This window comes from Sinocyclocheilus rhinocerous, unplaced genomic scaffold (genome assembly GCF_001515625.1).
Source record: "Sinocyclocheilus rhinocerous isolate Xijiao unplaced genomic scaffold, SAMN03320098_v1.1 scaffold945, whole genome shotgun sequence".
NCBI lineage: Eukaryota > Metazoa > Chordata > Actinopteri > Cypriniformes > Cyprinidae > Sinocyclocheilus > Sinocyclocheilus rhinocerous.
The window spans coordinates 1,163,532-1,176,293 of NW_015629570.1; the positions used below are offsets into that span (position 1 = coordinate 1,163,532).

General features: G+C 33.4%; 1 protein-coding gene across 5 annotated transcripts in view; it reads right to left on the reverse strand.

The window, feature by feature from the left end:
• LOC107739334 (R3H domain-containing protein 1-like) overlaps positions 1-4,885 on the reverse strand; it is a 43,858-nt gene extending 38,973 nt beyond the window's left edge. For all 5 annotated transcript variants that reach the window (XM_016551430.1, XM_016551432.1, XM_016551431.1 and 2 more), the window contains exon 1: positions 4,774-4,885. The gene's annotated coding sequence lies outside the window, so the exon portion shown is untranslated. The remainder of the gene's footprint in view (positions 1-4,773) is intronic.
• Positions 4,886-12,762: the final 7,877 nt, after the last annotated feature.

Below are 12,762 nucleotides of genomic sequence, written 5' to 3' on the forward strand. Positions count from 1 at the left end.
CTGACGAAATGTAGCCAAAAAACAAATGACAGACAGAAAAGTAGATTTGAATATGAACAAAACTATGGAAAACCAAACGTGCTTTCAGACCAAACAATTTCCAGACAAAACTAACAAAATTCATTAGATAGGGAGCTCACAAGGTTTGATGCTCAAAAATGCTGTCTAGATGGGGAGCTAAATATATTTCATGCTCAAACATCGTCTTTAGATAGAAAGCTAGCCAGATAAAATGACCAGAAACACGGTTTAGGTAAGCAGTTCACTAGGATTGATGCTCAAAAACGCTATCTAGATCACTTCTTTTGATGCTCAACAACGCGTTCTAGTGGGCTAACTAGGTAAAATTGCCAGAAACGCTGTCTTGAAAAGGAATTAGCCTAAGTAGGTAAAATGCAAAAAAACACTATTTATGTAGACGGCTCACTAGGTTTAATGCTCAAAAATGCTGTCTAGATAGGGAGCCAAGTAAATAAAATGTCAAGAAACACTGTTTATTGTTTAATGCCCAAATTTCAGTCTACTTAAGCGGCTCACGGAGTATAACACCAAAAATGCTGTCTAGATAGAGTGCTCACTAGGTTTTATGCCCCAAAATGCTGTCTAGATAGGGACCTCACTTATTTTGATCCCCAAAAATTCTGTCTAGAAAGGGAGCCAAGTAAGTACAATGCCAAGAAACACCATTTATGCAAGTGGCTCACTAGGTTTGATGCCCAGAAATGCTGTCTAGATAGACAGCCTACAAAGTATGACGTTTAAAAAATGCAGTATAAGTAGGCAATTCACAAGATTTGATTCCCAAAAACAGGTGTCTAGGTAGTCAGCTTTCCTGTGTGATGCTCAAAACGCTGTGTAGGTAGGAAGCCCAATATGTTCGATTTCCAAAATGTCATCAAGGTAGGTAGGCACGATGCTCAAAACCGCATCTATGTAGGCAATTCAAAGCCAACACGCTTCCAGACTAAACAATATATCCAGACAAAACTACAAATTAACAAACAATCATCATCTTGACGTGACTGTGACTGACTGCGCTGACAACTACCACCGTTTTCGCTGTAGAGAAAGGAAGAAAGTCGACACTGACAGTTGCACAAAGCCAGTCAAGTTCAAGTAAAACTCCCCATTCACCGAGCAGCTCTTTTCAGTGAAAGAGAAAATCTGCAAAAATTCCAGCTAAACGGTGCATTACATGTGTCTCATTTGCATAACAAAAGACCGGGGGGGGGTTCATTAACACAAAAGTCGCTCTAAATTCACTATGTTTTGGGTGAACAGGGCACACAGGGTGAAAAGGTATTGTTCAAGATGATAACTTATGTTGCTAAAAACTTATCAAAGTGCTTATGGGCTCTTTTGGACACCAATTCAACTACATATCACTGCACACTCTTTAACACAAATGCCCGTTTCTAAATTTACAGAATTTTAATGGGTGAACAGGGCACACATGGTGAAAAGGTAACATTCAAGACTAGAAGCAATTTTTGGCCATAAGCATAGGATGATTTATCCCTCATTTTGTTCATATTGACTACTCAAGTACAGGACAGAAAAAAGTGCTCGAGCACCCGAGGTGGGTTATTTTTAATTTCTTGTCTATGTACGTATGCGTCAGATGGACATCTTTGGCCGTTGCATTGTTTCTCATGGCTTTTTAGAGACACACAGCAAAGATGTCATGTTTTTAAAAAGGTGTAAAGTAAAAAAAAAAAAAAAAACATGCCTCTCAATACCCTGTATTCTGTTGCTTTTGGATGCACAATGACTAGCTTAAACACAAAAACGCGTCAAGTGTAAATGCCCTTTAATCCTCTCCAAAAAAGAAAGTCACCACATAAATACTTCCTGTCCAAACTCTAAGGATCTCTACATATAAGGTAATGTAAGCAATCACAATGTTAAATCAAACCGAAGATCCTGCTCTACATTCATGGCACCTATTGGGTGAACAGGGAGCACAAGGTGAACAGGCAACAATCAAGACTATAACAAATATTTTGTCAAAAGCATAACCAGATGCCTCTGACCTAGTTTGGACACCAGTTCAGCTGCATATCACAGCACTAGTTGTACTTCTTAAACTAGAAGGTCATGTTCTAGATTCACTGTGCGTACTGGGTGAAAAGGGCACATATGGTGAACACGTAACATTCACAATGACATACAAAAATGTTAAAAAAAAATGATTTTGATCTTCTTTGGACACCATTTCAAATACATTTCATACTACTAGTTTAATTTTGTAAACGAAAATGGCAATATTGGTTGAACAGAGAGCACAATCACCTACTAGGCAAGAAGTCATTAAATAAAAGTCATCTCATTGTCTATAACGAATGCGGTGCAGCAGAATGAAGTGATACTCAGGTGAAAGGGGGATGGGGGCGCACAGGTGAGAATCCTCCTGTGGTGATGCAGATGAGCTTGTACGAACAGAAGCTCGTGGATCATTCCTTACCGCAGCGCCTCTCGCGCACGAACATTAATATTCGGCATGACAGAAACAGGCCGGTGGCACAGGAAACCAGGACGCCTAACAATACACCGCATGAGTGTTTAAAAATACATATAAATAAAATAACAACAGCTGAACATCGCAAGGTCAAAAAGAACCCCAGTGCGAGACTATGCATCATGTCAGCGCTTTACAAAATAAATTAAGTTCACGTACCAGAAACAGATTATAAAATATATATATATGAATTATTAAAGATCTGGATTGCAAAAGCAAAACGTTGCCGATTATAATATCTGTGATATCACTGACGTGACCTTGAGTTGGACACAAAAGGGAACCAAATGTCACTGTAATTAATCTGAATCTGGAATGATTAAAAAGCATCTTGGTGACTAAACTAAATAATTTCATGCCAAATATATAATAAGATGGAAAAAACAGAGCAAAAGTTGACGTAAGAAAGCAGCCCAAAACCAAACACATTTTACTATAAAATATTTATAACTATTCATGTAGCAAATGCTTAAGCGAGCTGGAAAAAAAAAACAGACAAAAAAAACAGCTCACTAGGTTTGATGTGCAAAAATGCAGTCAAAAATGCTCACCACGTGTGACACCAAAAAACTCTGTCTAGATAGGCAGCTCACAAGAGGTTATGCCTAAAACTGAAGTCAAGGTAGTAGGCATCTCGCCAAGTACGACACCAAAAAATGCAATTTAGGAAATGTGGACAATCAAAAGCAGCCTAAAATCAGACACATTTTACTATAAAAATTTACAATTATTCATTTAGTAATGTAGAAACAAAGAAAAAAAAATAAAAATCGCAAAACATTTCAATGGTAGATGTGAAGTTGGCATGCAACGATCTAGAAATGTACAGCCAATATGGATCATTTTATTAGTATATCTATTTTTTTATTCATATATATTTTAAATCTATACTGTTTAGTTTACTTTTTTGAAAAAGTGTTCAAAAATTGAAGAGTCAATCTGGAAATTAGGAATCATTTAAAATACCACTGTACCAGACTGTTCCTGCAGTTTATAGTATGTAGGCTATATTATGCATAGTATGCTAATTTTTTATGCAAATGTAGCATTTTTATCGTTACATAATGAGTGCAGTGTTTGCATAAAATATTCAAATACAATTTAAAAAATCAAAGTTGTAAATAAAACTGATTATTGGAGTATGTTTTATATAAAAATACTATTTCAGTCTTTCGACTTCAAAATTTCAAGTTTAATTCAATATGTTACTTTATTTCTGAGTTAAACACCAATTTTTCAGTAGTATGTAACCATTACCATTATAATGTAAAAAAAAAAAAAAAAAAGATTAATAATTGCTAAGTTTGGAATCTGCCATTGAAAACTGAAAAAAAAAAAAAGAGTAGATATCGAGGTTTAAAAAACAAGTATGGTTATGGTTTAATTCAATGTTTTACATACCATTTCTTTATAATTACTTGTGAAATTTACTAGTAATTTCTGAGTTAAAATGGTTTCTAAATCAACGTTTTTCAGTCTATATACTGAGCAGTATGTAGCCATTATAATATGGAGCAAAATAATAATATTAATAATTGCTAAGTTTGAAATCTGCCATATAAATCTAATATCGGGTTTTAAAAACAACTATATGGTTTCCGATACATTTCACATTCCGAAGCAAAACCTCAAAAAGGGTGTAAATAAACAAGTTAATTAAGTTTGGTAAGTAAATATAACATTTAATACAAAAAAAAATAAAATAAAAATTGTTTTAAAACAAAAACACACTTATTGTCTTGACACATCTCCTCCTGGTGGTTTAATCACCTGCACAGGCCCTTATGAATGAAGCCTGGAGCTCCGTCAACCTACGAAGATCAACCCTAAATCTACAAAAACACATCAGTGCTGCAGCTAGATGAAATAATAATAAATAAAACACATTAAAGCATGAACATATCTGTGATTTATACACCTGCATGTTTATTTACTCTTCATGTGTCTGATCTCTCCTTGGCCCTGGTATGCAAGATCATTTATCACATTTACTTCAAATATATGAAAAGCAAAACACACAGACTGTTTATAAAACACTCTTTGAGACTAAAGACACATTGTCAGTCATCTGAGGCTGGTGTTTGGTTTAAAATCATAAAAAAAAAGACTAAAACACTGTGGTGCGCTAACACACATGGTAAAGCTAAATGAGTTTAAACATACATACAGCCTTTCCAGATCACTCAAATTCACAAGAATAACACCAGAAATCGTGATATTTAAGGGTTAAGGATGTTAATATGCTGTAGGCTTACCTGTAGGATAGATAGACGTCTAAGTATTTGGAGGAATGAAGAGAAATAATGAGTCTAATGGCTGCTAAAGGCTGAAGTCAAAGCTGTCGGTCTGTCAGCGGCATTGAAGACAAAATACTCAAACACCTGGTAGGGAAAATACAAATGTATGCGATGAAGTAACAAGTTATACCGACAGAGGGCGCAGCGTGGCTCAGTAACTCAACTGAACATTTCTAAATCTGTCCCACAAATGATTAAGAACAATATATTTATAACCATTTTGAATGGAGATGTTGTAAATTAAAAGGCAATAATTCAAAGATCCTTAAAAATCATTTCGAATAATAAACAAAATAAATAAAATATTATTATTTTTATATAACATGATTATAAAATTTATTTCATTAAGTAAAATATTAAGTTTTAAATCAACTTTAAAATAAAAAAGCTTAAAATTGATTGAACTGTACACCTTCGAATCTATACAATTCTATATTTTAAATAGAAAATATGCAAATAATATATGTAAAAGTTAAGAAAATGAATAAAAACAAATTTATATAATGAATTCGTAAATAAAACATTAATAATAGTACCTTAATGGTTGCTTTGTTGCATTTATTGAAAGTATAAACTTTTCCTTGTGGATTTTTGTGACAAAGATAACGGTTCATGTCACGTGACACTAGATTGGCCAGTCGGTGGTGATCAGTTCTCATGTGCCGGAAGTAGACCTCTGTTAACTCTTCTCCGCTCTAGGTTTTGTTTACATTTCTAAGATCCAGACAAGGGTGAAAGGAACCCAGTGAGTGGCATTTACTCTTACAACTTACTATATGTGATTAAAAATACACTTTTGCCTGTTTCATAATATGAGATATACTGAGGCACCGTAACTTTTAAAATAAACACATCTGAACATACCAAACACCCTTAATTAAGCGACAGTTTTAACCCCCCATTAGTATGCAGTGAAATCTCTTATACGTCAATATATTGTCAATAACACAAAACAAAACTAACACACATTTTAAGACTACAGATACATATTTTCATTTCTAACAATTAGCCACTCGTCGCGCGGATATGACGCACGGTGGGTTTTGTGACGCCACTGACTGTATTGCCGCGAAATGTCAAATGAGGGTAGCAGGACTTCGGCAATGATCGTCTCTTGGTGAGTGTGAATGCAGTATTATAATATGATGCATGCATATTTTGCAAACCTGAATGCATCTCATTTACTTATGAATCTTTTTGAATGCATTTCTAATATACAGAGTATGAAAACTATAAGAAGTCAAGTCTGGTCCTGATGGGGTTTCTCTCCATGGCAAGGATGCACTTCAACTCCTTCCACAGAAACTATGGGAAAAACTGATGCCCTTCCAGAGAGAAGGCGTCCTTTTTGCCCTATCAAGGGATGGACGGTCAGTTTAATTTAAAGGGGTCATATGACGTTGCTAAAAATAACATTATTTTGTGGTTCTTTCTTTCTTTCTGTTTATATTTATTCCAAATGGTATCAATATACATCAAATGAGGCAAAACAAGAAAGTGACATGTTAAAAATGAGTGGAACTTAGATAAAAACATAAATATTGTTTTGAAACTTTTGTTTTAAAATTTTAATTGCATTTTTCCCCCCAAATTTTACACTTTTGATACAAATAACAAATAAATAAAATTAAAAGACTGGTCAAATAAGCAGAACTTATATAAATTTTGTTTTTAAACTTTTTTTTTTTTTTCAAACTGTTGCAAATAACAAGTAGATTAAATGTTAAGGCTAATTAAATTAGGAGAACATACATTTTGTTTTTAACTTTTGTTCTATTATTGTATTTATTTTTTTCCTACATTTTTGATACAAATAACAAATAAATGAAATGTTAAGACTGATCTCAAATGCACACATATAACATCCATTTTTTCATGCATCAAATAATTAAGAAATCTAAATAAATATAAAAAATAATAATAAAATAAACATGTTAAAAAATAGGTAATTCCTACAATTACGAATAATATCAGTAATTTAGCGGCATTCTTATTTGTTATAAATCTTAATGAACTGATATTTAAATGAAAATGACAAATGTTGTCTTTTCTGCCACTAGCTGAAATAAAGTATTTTTATATATCTTATTTCATTTAAAGTTTATTTTATTTCAAGTAAGAGAAATTGTTTTATGGTTTTAGTTTCAGTTAACTGCAATATTCCTGGTTTCAATATTCAGGATTTTGTTTTCAACTAAGTTCACTGATATTACATTTATGTATATACCTTTTTGTATCACATGATATATTTACTTCTAAAGTTAGTGTGTTTCTAATAAATTAGTTATTGAATCTTGTATCTAGAAACTGAACACCATTCATGCGTCTATCTATCTCTTAACCTGTGCCTGGTTTAAGCAGGTGAGAATCTAATTTACTGCAGTTCTGTCAGTCAGTGTTCTAGGTCAGACGGGTCAGTTCGTCGACACTGCTGAGGTTCCCGGATCGATGACAGGACACACACAGTTCTGTTTGGTGCAGACAGGGTCACTCACTTAATTAGGCAGACATTTAACGGGACGGATATTACAGAATCCCAAAGGAATCACAGTGGATGATGGGATGGATGTAGTTACAGATGTCTGATTTTTTGGTTCAATAGCTTTATTTATGGGAGAGAACAAAACCATAGCCAATTACTGACAGGGTTATTGTAATTAATAAAAAAAAAAAGAAATGTTGTTACTTACAAAATAAATGTTAAGTGAAATAAAAAAAATCCAACATTTCTTCTAGTTTAAACTGATGTACTAAAATAACTAATTAAAACAAAAGCCATAAAAATGTTGTTACTTATATATTTAAAATTGATTTAAAAATATTTATTATCAATATTATTAACAATGTTGATATTTATAAATACTAGATATAAACATTATAAATTATTTTAGAATATTTAAATATATATTTATTTATATATTCATTAAATATATTTAACACATTTTGTACTAAAATAAGTTAAAACTAAAATAAAAAATACTATATAAAACTATAAAACAAAAATTAATACAAATGGCAAAAACGCACAACAAAATTACTAAAACTTACAATGAACTATACAAAATAAAAAATAATTCATAATAACAGTATCTCAGTTATACCAAAATAAAAATGGACACATCTTCATTTTTATTTACATTTTAATAGTGCACTTAGTATTTTTCTTTTCTCAAAGGCATAGGTTTTGAAAAAAAATAAATAAAAAATTGGCATAAAAAAATTATTAAAATATAAGAATATTTATCAAATGATGAGAAAAGCTTATTTGTATTATATTGTATTATATATTGCCATTTTTAGACCATTCTTAGGCACTTATTGCCAGCAAAAACGTCTGTTTTCATGTATTTTTTACAAACAAATACATTGTTTTCTTTAAGCTGCCATAAATAATGCATTATTGAACTAACTGCTTTAGAAAACACCTGAACACAATTTCATGCTTACAAAAATTATAAATATTGATTTACTATTTTTTAAATATAAAAATAATGATTATATTTATGAGCAAAGCTGATAAGTATTATATTGTGCCATTTTAATAATCCAAACGTTTTTAGTTTCTTGTGTATTTTAACACATGTTTGTGTATTTTTTGCAACCACAAACAGGCAGATGTTTTGTTTTCTTTATGCTGCCATAAATAATGCGGCTTTTATCGAACGCAATATTGATCGAACAGCTCTAGAAATCACTTTCACACTTTCTACACTGATGGATTTGGTGTAATGTGTTTGCTGCTGGCCTCTTGACACGAATGCCAAGGGTCAGTGCCCGGTTTGAGCAGTTTTCATGTTAAGCAAACAGGGTTAAGCAAACCCTAATAATTGTAAGGGTATTAGTATTAATAATTGTAAGGGTATTAATAGTACTAAGGGTTTTCTTCCTTTAAGCGGTCTGGTGCATCTGGCTGCAGAATAAACCAGCTTTTATTGACTGTAATCAAGTCTGACTGTATTCAGTGAGCCGACACTAATGTCCTCTTTAACTAGACAGGTAGTGTTTCGCACAGTGCCAGCTGCTGCTAGATAACTCTCTTCAATTAATGCATATTGTCGTCTTCACTTTCATTCTCTTCATCCGATATTAGATTGTTTGATGACCTGAAAACATGTAAATGAGTGCCGTATCCCATGATGCAACATGCTCAACTTGGCCTTCCGTTTGCAGTGAGACGTTTTTACACAAAATTAAATAAATACATTTTTTTAAACATTCAGGAGATATGTGAAGATCTGTGACAACAATGTAGCATGTTATAGTTTTTACTTGAATTTTTGTGCAACGATACAGTTTCACGTATTATTTTCAGTTGTGAGCAATATAAAAGATTGATAGATTGAATATGAAAGATTGACAGATGTGACCGATCTAATTTTTTTTTATGTTGAAGCGATATGCATAACCGATTGTTATTATTTTTTGTGCATTTTGACGCAATAACAAAATGATCATTAGAATATAATGGTAGATGTTGTCAAATGATTTTGCTTGATTATATTGCATGTTTAATATCTGTTAAATGTATTTTTCAGTTTTTATCTCTTAATTGTCTAATTATTTTGAATGCAATTTTGTATAAAAATGTCAAAAAAGGAGATAAAAGGTTGCTTCTGGAAGTCAATGGATGATTACGTTTAGTGCATTGCATTGTGGGATACAGTATTCTAAGCATTGTTGTACACACTGCATACTATTTTGTTTGTTCACTACCGTTCAAAAAATAATATCTAAATAAATACAATAACTATTAATAGTAATACTGTGAAATATTTTTCCAATTTAAAATAACTCTTTTTCATTTTAAAATGCAATTTATTGCTGTGATGCAAAGCTGAATTTTCAGCATCATTACTCCAATCTTCAGTGTCACATGATCCTTCAGAAATCATTCTAATATGCCCAAAAAACATTTATCATTATTACAAATTTTAAAAACAGTTGTGCTTAATATTTTTTGTGAAATCCGTGATACTTTTGAACTTTCGTCAAAAAATCAAACACTACAGTATACCATTCTAAACAAACTCACTGTATCTAAATTTCACTTTCCACACAGATTCATTTGGATGCAATGTCTCTGTTCAGGGTCATGTGTTCTCTGTTGGATCTAGATACTCTTGATAACAAAAACAGCTTAGAAGTTACTACATCAAGCCGGCACACATCTAAAACGCCGCATCAGTCACCTCTATGAAGCTATCACGTTTATTCGAATGGGCGCGTGGTTCGTCCTTTGTTTTTTGTTCTTGAATCTAATTTAGCGATTAATTTCCCCTTGTGTAGCGCTTTGATCCCACTAATCAGTTAGTATGCGGATTATGGCCCCAGATAATTGCTCTCTAATTAAATATGTAATCTCCACTCCAGCCAATAACCCGAGCAATCCTTGACTGTAATTACTTTATCCGTACAGAGACTCTCCACCTACCGTCTAATGAACCGGCACAGGCGTCCACACGGCTGTGTGTCATCTCCAATGACTAGCCACGTTTCATTTAATGTTTTTTGCCGTGGGAAAGGAAGGTGGTTAGTTACTGTTTACTTTTCATATTAGGCTTGACAGACTTAAGAGAAAATCTCATTAACGTAGACAGTTTTAGATCAGCGTCGATGCTAGAACAGTAAATTAACCAGCCGAAATGTGCTAGGGTTTATTTAACATTGAATTAATGATGACATTGTGCATTTTATTTATTCTTTTTTCACTAATTTCAACATTTAATGTCATACCTTGTCATCTTCCTCCACAACAAATACTGAAATATACTTGTTTCATTCAGAAATAAAAGTTGGTTGCAAGTTGGTTTGCGTGCAAACTGTGTATAAACAAGTTCGTGTAGCGTTTCTTTACAAAATGACATCGCCATCTACTGGCCTGGCATGCATAATACAGCGTTTCTAGTCATCTTCATGGATCTGTGTGAATGGGGATCATTTTAATGTTGTCTGTCTTTTAAAAAAACTTCTCAAAAACGCAAAGTCTAGAATACCTTAGTAAATTAATTTGGGATCTCGTTCAAACAGAATTCAGAATTGGCTTGATAGACTTAACAGTTAAAATCTCATTCACGGACTGTTTTAGAGCAGTGTCGATGCTAAATCAGTAAATTGACATGCGGAAATTTGCTAGAGTTTATTTAACGTTGACTAAACGTTCCCACATTCTTTTTGAGCATTATATTCGTTTGTTTTTCACTAATTGCGAAGTTTAATGTCAGATCATACCTTGATATCTTCCTCCACACCAATTATCGGAACATATTGTTGTCTTTCCTAAATTCGGAAGTAAAATTAGTTGCAAATTGGTTTGCATACAAATTGTGAACGAGCCATTTGTCCATGTTGTTTTTAGGTCGTTAATCTGAAAGAGATGTGTTACTATTCATAAGGAAAGTATTTGAAATGCCTTGTCGTCACAGTGGTTAGCACAAGAGCTCTTGACTCATTGAGCTGTGGCGGTCAAATGATTGTTGACGTAATTGTCACATTCTTTTTTTGGCATTTTATTTGTTCATTCTCCACTAATGTCGACGTTTAATGTCAGATCATACCTCGTTATCTTCCTCCACACCAATTATTGGAATCCTTGCTTCATTCAGAAACATGCAAGTAAAACCGGTTGTTTTCAGTCTCAGGTTGTCTCCATCTTCGATGTCGCAACAATACAGATTTGTTGTACACGGTGGAGTACAGTTATGGCCACATGACATACCTCAGCAAACCATGGCAGGAAGCATTTAGTGGTGTTTGTGTTTGTTTACGTGTTTGGAGAGTCTGTTTTGTTTAATCGTGTGAATCTTTACCTTGCGGTTGGAGTAGATCTGCCTCTCATGTAATAGAATACAACCACTCTGTTTTCTAAACCATCGATTTCCATTTTTTCTCTCTCTTTATCTCCCACTTCTCTCTCTCTCTGCAATTCAATAATCCCCCTGAAGCAGAATTGCTTTTTTTTTTGTTACAGCACAGCCAAACCACACACTGAGACACAATACTTGCTCAGATGATGCAGTGTTTTAAGCTGCACTGTGCTACTTATAGCGTGATTTCATCAGCGGCTTGTTACCAGTCAAGAAGATAGATATCCACGGTTGCTTTCATATCTTGAAAGCACAAAAGGTGAACGGCAGCCATTACTTGATAAAACCTTACTTGCGTCTTGAAGTATTAGATCTAAGGCTATAGATTACGAAAAATGACTATGTTAATCACAGTTTCCTGTAAAATAACTTAGTCGGTTATTGTTACTACTGTAAAATCACAGTAAATTAATTTGGGATCTCATTCAAACATCTTTTTTTCCCCTTATTTATCATTGGTTTTCTAAGCAATTATACTTTGATCTTTTTTGTTCATTTTAAGGCCTTTCCACTCTGAGCGCGAAAAAGCGAAACGAATATCGGACGCGATGACGCGTTGGAATAAAACAATAGATTTCTATGGATGCTTCCACATAGACCGCGAACATTCGCGCACCGAAAATGCGAATGTTTTTTTTTTAACTAGTTCGACAAATTTTTCCGTTTCGCAAAGCGAAATCACGGGCCGTCCAATAAGATTTGAGCTAGGATCACGTGACCGGAGCAGCTGCTGTTGCATAAAAGGGTGAGAATGGTGGCGCTGTTTCGAAAACCAGTGTAAACAAACACAGAAGAAGAGTATCCTGGATAAGAAAAGAGAGTGGATGCTGAGTTCTTGTTATCATTTGTATTTGAGAACAGATTTATTCTCACATGTTCTTTATACAGAATAACATTTCTATTAATTGTCCACTGAATTATGTAATCACAGTAGAGCACCGTCCGTTTTCTTCCACATGCGCCAGTGTTATGAATCAGAGCGTGTTCACTCTTTTTCTACACATGAAATATGAAAGCAGATAGACATGATTATGACGATATATTTTCTGTATGTGTTTTGTATGCAGCTCTTGGTATTTTTATA